At 42.4% G+C, this 8122-nt stretch overlaps 1 protein-coding gene across 1 annotated transcript in view; it reads right to left on the bottom strand.

Moving 5' to 3' along the window:
• CYSTM1 (cysteine rich transmembrane module containing 1) overlaps window positions 1-7724 on the bottom strand; it is an 85893-nt gene extending 78169 nt beyond the window's left edge. The window contains exon 1 of the mRNA XM_068273018.1: window positions 7539-7724. The gene's annotated coding sequence lies outside the window, so the exon portion shown is untranslated. The remainder of the gene's footprint in view (window positions 1-7538) is intronic.
• Between the last annotated feature and the right edge of the window lie 398 nt (window positions 7725-8122).

Raw genomic sequence — 8122 nt, forward strand, 5'->3', positions numbered from 1 at the left:
GTGCATCTCTGGAATGCGGGAGGAGCCTCTGTGCAAACACAATGAAGAGCATACAAATGCCAAGCAAAAGGCTGAGTTTTCAATTCTAGGACTCTAGTGCTGGAAGACCACAACATCTAGTGCTGGAAGATCCACTGTCGCCTAAAGTAAAGAGCACTTTTGTGGTCTCCATGTTACAGGGAGGCATATTGACCACTATAGCATCTGCACCGTGCGTGCGGCCTCATGTGTGCATCGTCTAATGTTCTGTCACATACAAGGCATTCTTTTCTTGCAGTACACCCCAGTGACTGTCACCATTTCCATGAGGGAGTAGAGGGCATCAAACTCACAGACTTCCTGTCTTCTACCCTGTCATAATTCATGAATAGCTCCCTTCAGGAGAGACTTTTAGCCAGGACAGCGGCCTCATGTCACATGACGCGTGTGAGCAGCAATCTATTAAGCATGGGATGTAAAACACACAGTTACCAGAACTCACCACACAACCTCCTGATCTCCTAAATGGGGGAAGAAGTGCAGTGGTCAGGGCCTGAACACACTAGCTCCCTTCTGCCACCTTTATATTAACTGACATATACATATTACAGTAACTGGAAGTAGTGGGGGCGGATCTGGAATGAAAACTTTTCAGGGATCTACTCAGATTCATAAAGTAATGACTGACAGCTTAATTACTTAAAGCGGTATTGTCACCATAAAAATCAAATTTCAACAGCAACTGGTCTGAGTGTATTAAGTGATAAAGATGCTAATCCTGCATTCAAAACTTGCAAAACTTTTTCTGCTGTTATGGTTTGGAGTTATCACATAGTTTATGGAGCACTGGCCCTAGTGCCAAACAGTGCCAAAAAGTTGAATGCTGGGAGTTTTTTTTATCTGTAATATATTCCTCCTCTTACATTTATTTCCCTGCCTAGCTTTCTTATCTGAAACGCCTCTGCTCACTTGTGTTTACAAGCAAGGCCGAGGTGACTCAGCGATTGGAGGATAAGACAGTGTAGTTCCTAGTATACACCTCAGTGGGAGTGTCTATAGACTGTTGAAGACTCGGAGGAGGGCAGCTAATGAATACACAATGAGCAAGAGAAGGGAGGGGGGAAAACAAGAGAGTCAGGGAGGATATGATGTCAGCATCAGCTTGGCAAGATGGCCACTGCCTAGAATAGGATTTTCTGCTTTTCCTTTATAAAATTCACAGAAATCATTACATGGATTGTACAATACATCTGTTATGTAAGTAGAACTAGTATTTATCTACCTATATACAGTGGAGGAAATAATTATTTGACCCCTCACTGATTTTGTAAGTTTGTCCAATGACAAAGAAATGAAAAGTCTCAGAACAGTATCATTTCAATGGTAGGTTTATTTTAACTGTGGCAGATAGCACATCAAAAGGAAAATCGAAAAAATAACCTTAAATAAAAGATAGCAACTGATTTGCATTTCATTGAGTGAAATAAGTTTTTGAACCCTCTAACAATAAAAGACTTAATACTTAGTGGAAAAACCCTTGTTTGCAAGCACAGAGGTCAAACGTTTCTTGTAATTGATGACCAAGTTTGCACACATTTTAGGAGGAATGTTGATCCACTCCTCTTTGCAGATCATCTCTAAATCCCTAAGGTTTCGAGGCTGTCTCTGTGCAACTCTGAGCTTGAGCTCCCTCCATAGGTTTTCTATTGGATTAAGGTCCTGAGACTGACTAGGCCACTCCATGACCTTAATGTGCTTCTTCTTGAGCCACTCCTTTGTTGCCTTTGCTGTATGTTTTGGGTCATTGTCGTGCTGGAACACCCATCCACGACCCATTTTCAGTTTCCTGGCAGAGGGAAGGAGGTTGTCGTTCAGGATTTCACGATACATGGCTCCGTCCATTTTCCCGTTAATGCGATTAAGTTGTCCTGTGCCCTTAGCAGAAAAACACCCCCAAAGCAAAATGTTTCCACCCCCATGCTTGACGGTGGGGACGGTGTTTTGGGGGTCATAGGCAGCATTTTTCTTCCTCCAAACACAGCGAGTTAAGTTAATGCCAAAGAGCTCTATTTTGGTCTCATCAGACCACAGCACCTTCTCCCAGTCACTCACAGAATCATTCAGGTGTTCATTGGCAAACTTCAGACGGGCCTGCACATGTGCCTTCTTGAGCAGGGGGACCTTGCGAGCCCTGCAGGATTTTAATCCATTGCAGTGTAATGTGTTTCCAATGGTTTTCTTGGTGACTGTGGTCCCTGCTAATTTGAGGTCATTCACTAACTCCTCCCGTGTAGTTCTAGGATGCTTTTTCACCTTTCTCAGAACCATTGACACCCCACGAGGTGAGATCTTGCGTGGAGCCCCAGAGCGAGGTCGATTGATGGTCATTTTGTGCTCCTTCCATTTTCGAACAATCGCACCAACAGTTGTCACCTTCGTTCCCAGCTTCTTGCTAATGGTTTTGTAGCCCATTCCAGCCTTGTGCAGGTCTACAATTTTGTCTCTGACATCCTTGGACAGCTCTTTGGTCTTTCCCATGTTGGAGAGTTTGGAGTCTGCTTGATTGATTGATTCTGTGGACAGGTGTCTTTTATACAGGTGACTAGTTAAGACAGGTGTCCTTAAGGAGGGTGACTAATTGAGTAGAAGTGTCTAACCACTCTGTGGGAGCCAGAACTCTTAATGGTTGGTAGGGGTTCAAAAACTTATTTCACTCAATGAAATGCAAATCAGTTGTTATCTTTTATTTAAGGTTATTTTTTCGATTTTCCTTTTGATGTGCTATCTGCCACTGTTAAAATAAACCTACCATTGAAATGATACTGTTCTGAGACTTTTCATTCCTTTGTCATTGGACAAACTTACAAAATCAGTGAGGGGTCAAATAATTATTTCCTCCACTGTATGTGTTTTTATTTCTAGGTTAGCATGGGTGTCTCTTGTTCTTTAAAGGACCACCATTGCAAAAAAGTAGGCAGTTAAAATCTGACAGAAGCGATAGAATCTCATCATGGAGGATTCTCAGGGTTTTCTTTGTTTTCAACAGCATTTCCTGAACAGCAATTTAACTGCCAAAATAGTAAGATACCAGCCAGCCTTCCTACTCACTTGCCCACTATTTTGTTAGTTAGACTTTGCAACTGCTGTTCAGAAAATGCTGCTGAAAACAAAGAAGACCCTGAGAATCCAACCTGAGTAGATGGACTGACCCAAAACCTGTTGGTTCAGATTTTAACTGCCTTTTTTCCGCGATAGTGGTCCTTTAAAGAGAAACTCCGACCAAGAATTGAACGTTATCCCAATCAGTAGCTGATACCCCCTTTACATGACAAATCTATTGCATTTCACAAACAGACCATCAGAGGGCGCTGTATGACTGATTTTGTGCTGAAACCCCTCCCACAAGAAGCTCTGGGACCGCGGTACTCTGGGCAAACTGCCACAATGTAACAAGGTTCACAGACAGGAATTAGCTGTTTACAGCTGTCTGTAACAGCCAAAACAGCTAGGAGCAGCTACATAACCTGCCCACAGTAAAAATGTCACCATGTGATAAATGTCAGAATGTAAATCTGGGAGAGGAAAGATTTTACATTGAGCAAACACTGACTAAATCATTGTAAAAAGTTAAGCATTTTTTTTATTACATTATTTTCTCTGGAGTTCCTCTTTAAAGCAGATCCGAGATGAAAAACTAACAACAGCAAGTAACTTGTCTATATATCTTATCGAAAGTTTAGATAGTTTACACAGCAAATCTAGCTGCAAACAGCTTCAACAGAATATGACGATTTATTCCTGTGATACGAGAGCGGCCATGTTCTGTTTGTCATCATTACACAGGTAATCTGCAACTGCATCTCTACCCCTCAGAATGTGAAAAATTCACTCCCCCTCCCCTCTGCCTCTGAAATCTTTGGCTAATAACCACCTCCTCCTACTGCCCAGACTGAGCTCCCATAAGCCCTTGCTACATGGGTCTGAGTGCCTTGGCGTTTTGGAGAAGCTGTGGGCGAGGCTTGTTTAGTTTATAGAGAATTAGAGTATTAAAACAATGCCCTATAAACTATATGTAAGGAACACAATTATGCAATGAATAAAAGGTCATCTCAGATCCACTTTAAAGTGGATCCGAAATAAACTTTTACTCATTGCATAATTGTGTTCCTTTCATATACTTTATAGGGCATTCCTCAAGCCAAATACTTTCTTGTTTTTGTTTTAATACTCTAATTCCCTATAAACTAAACAAGCCTCGCCCACAGCTTTTCAGAGTGCCTTGGCATTTTCAGACAGTAGCAAGGGCTTATGGGAGCTCATTCTGGGCAGGAGGAGGGGGAGGTGTTACTAGCCATTGATTTTCTGTGCCTGTGACAAACAGAACATGGCTACCCTCATTGTATTACAGAAATAATCAAACTTTTGCAGCTAGATTTGCTGTGAAAACTATCTAAACTTTAGATTAGATATATTAGAGAGAGACTTGTTATAGTTAGTTTTTCATCTCGGATTTGAAATTCAAGTACTCTATTGTCCCCTAAAACAGAATCGGTAATCAAAGGAGTCACCTGTTCACCGTGAAATGGTCATTCATTTTAAACCCTGCCCCAGTCACTCGCCCAAAGCCTCACCGAGACATTCCCACCTGTGTTGCTGTGGCCTGTCCCCAGCTTGACCGCTGCCTATCATGCTTCTTAGCAGACTTCGGGCAACAATTGGCATGATGTTCTTTTTCATATGGGGGTTGGGTTTAAGATTAAATGATCATTTCACAAACAGGTACTCTTTAAACAATCATTCCCTTCTAAATCTGAGGGTATTTTTGCATATTGTCCATTGTGTCGCAACGGACAAAATCATCGCAACGTGATGCAAACCAGGGCTGTGGAGTCGGAGTTGGAGCCGGAGTCGTTGATTTCATAAACTGAGGAGTCGGAATCGGCTGATTTTTGTACAAAATCCACATCTCTGTTACGTATTAGACTAAGGAGTCGGAGTCGAGGAGTCGGAAGATTTTTGTACCGACTCCACAGCCCTGATGCAAACACAATGATACTCGGTAAGCCCAGGATAGGGTCACACACCATTTTCAACAAAGTTACTTTTTATTCCATGAGTTAGTCCACACTGCTGACAAATGTTTCGGGCCTGGGGGTGCCCTGTATCAAAGCACAGAGGTAGCCAAATTACATGTAAAATACTTTGGTGTAGCCCAATTCTGCCACCGCCGCCCCACCCCCAAACAAACCAAAAAACACTCCTCACCACTTAGTACAAAACTCCTTACAGAATCACCTCACAATTTCAAAATTCCCTAAACTAAAAAAAAAAAAAAAAAAAAAAAAAAAGGAAGTTACGGTTGCAGATTTAAATAATTATTATTTTTAATAAATGCATCTCAGTATCTCCACCCAGCTATTTCTCCTCCACAAGAGACACCCATAATTGCTAATCATCAAGGACAAACGCGTTCCCAACACTACTCAATCCCTGGAATGTCCTTACAAGCCCAACTGGTTAACATTTAAATATCTAGATAAAGCTGGCCACACACACAATGTAATCTTGATTGTATGATCTTACTTAATCCACATATACATATAGTATAAAAACCAACAGTTGAAAAGTGTACAAAGGGGAGCACTTATACTACTCTGATAAAGTTAAGTTTTTCTGCAATTACCACAAACTTTTTTTTTTTTTTTTTTTTTTTTTTAAATATATTAAAAAAAAAAAATTCCAGAAAATATAGCTCAAGTCCATTGATACATTTTCAATCTATCATACCCCATTCATTTAAACAAAAAGTCAGGATTTCCCACCACAGACGAAGAAATATCAGAAAAACAAAGAAAAGAATTCTTCTATACAAAAACAATCATTTTTATCATGAAAAACACAAAGATCAAATGTTTTATTGTATCATGTGTGGCCACCTTAAAGTAGACCCAAATTAAAAATACAAGATTTCAGAAAAAAAATCTATTTTCTAAATTATAATAATAAATAGCAGCCTTTTTTCAGCTGCATGATGACAAATATAAAATATTTTACATTTATTGGAGAAACCCCTCCCTTCCTTTCATATTGCCTGGACAGAATCCGGCAGACTGGTGGAGTAGGTGGTGTCCGGCAAAGGAAGAATTGCTAATGGCTGCCACCTGTATAACCCTAGTTATGAAAAGAGAAGGGTGAAAAGCATGCACTGAAATGCTCATAGGCTTGAAGGAGTGTTTATTCATCTTTGTATGTGTCAGAGTGGTGCAACTAACTATTTTGAATTGAAAAAAAATGTTCGGTTTGGGTCCGCTTTAAGAGAAGGGCAAAAGAAAAAAAAAAAAATTATACAACTTCAACACCTCAGTTTAGGGCCCATTTCCACTAGACGCGTTGCAATGCGAAAACTGCTCCGCATCGCAAGGAAACTGCAGTCAATTCACGTCAATGGAGTAGTCTCCATTGACGCCAATTTACCTGCGCAATCCGACGCGGAGGAAATTATGGATAGCATGCTGCAGTTTTCTGCAGCACGCACCCGAGTCCCCATAACCGCCGACGGGAAGCCGCATCCAGTTGTATGGAAGACAACCGGAAGTACTTGCGGAGGGATGCGAGGAGATGCGGCGATCGCCTCGCATCCAAAACGCCAGTGGAAACGGGCCCTTATGAAACCACCAACTCCAGGTACCAAATAAATTGCACCGACTTTGAATCCAAGAACAAAGCTCTGGGCACCTGCTAACACACTATCTGAATCACACACGCATTGTTATCTTATGCAGTTGGGAATTCGGTTTTTTAACCCATCCATATTGCAGCACAAATAATAATAAAAATGAATAAATAAATAAAATCAGACTTACAATCTAATGTGTGCATCGCCATAAAACCCCCTCTACACCATTCAATTCCAGGCGCAATCGATCGAATTCGATTACATCAATTAAATCCGACATGTCCGATCAGGATTTGATCGATCGTGTGATTGATTTTGGCTAGTTTTCCATGCAAATCAATCACACAAGCGATTGGACATGTCAGATTTAATCGATCTAATCGAATTTGATCCAATCAAATTTGGTCAATCGCGCCTGGAATTGAATGGTGTTAAAAAGCCTTCCATGCGACTTTACAGTGTGCAAAGTCACGTTTTTTTTTTTTTTTCACACAAGGGAGATCCCAGCCTCATAAGAAACATTGGGCTCAATTCTGAAAGCATTACCAATTGTATCAAACGTGTTCGTTCGCCTTCGCCAAATATTGTATCATTAATAAGCATCTAAAACATTTCTACATCCTTTTGAAGAATAGAAGTTCCAAACGCCTTTAGCTAGATTAGAAGGACTATTTCAGGAGTCCTGAGGCTCTAAATACGTCTTTCAACTTTCCCGCCCCACCCTCGTGTTATCAGCAGCCCCCGATGCAGGTTCTCCCCAGACACAGGTATTACAATACACAGGGCTCCTTCCAGGAATCTGCCGGAGCCACAGAGACCCCTCGGCCTAATACACCCCCCGCCAGCCGCTATACGTAGCGCAGAGCACAAGCCCGCTAGTTACCCGTATGTCTCTCCTCTCCAGCGATCAGGTGAAGCTGCAGCCCCGCAGCTGCTGTGCACAGACACTACTCAGCACTGTCAGCCAGGCACTCACTGACGTCACGTTCTCTCGAGACAGCCGTCACATGACCCGGTTGCTAAGGTGTAGGGACGGGAGGTTGTCGCTGTGGCAGTGATTGGGAATGGGAATCCTTGTTCCTCGCTGAATGGTGATGAATGACAACTAGGCAGGCGTGACTGGATTTCCCACTGATGCCTTCATAAGCTGCTGTGCTGCAAAGGAGGCGGGCCGGTCCATCTCCAAGCTGTCCCTCTATTGCAGCCACATCCCCTGTCCCTTTATTGCAGCCACACACCCCCTGTCCCTCTATTGCAGCCACATCCCCTGTCCCTTTATTGCAGCCACACACCCCCTGTCCCTCTATTGCAGCCCCATACCCTGTCCCTTTATTGCAGTCACATTCCTCAATTGCAGCCACACACCCCTGTATTGCAGCCGCATCCCCTGCCCCTTTATTGCAGTCCCATACCCTGTCCCTCTATTGCAGCCGCATCCCCTGTCCCTCTATTGCAGCCGCATCCCCT

Source organism: Hyperolius riggenbachi, chromosome 3 (assembly GCF_040937935.1).
Source record: "Hyperolius riggenbachi isolate aHypRig1 chromosome 3, aHypRig1.pri, whole genome shotgun sequence".
NCBI classification, from domain to species: Eukaryota; Metazoa; Chordata; class Amphibia; order Anura; family Hyperoliidae; genus Hyperolius; species Hyperolius riggenbachi.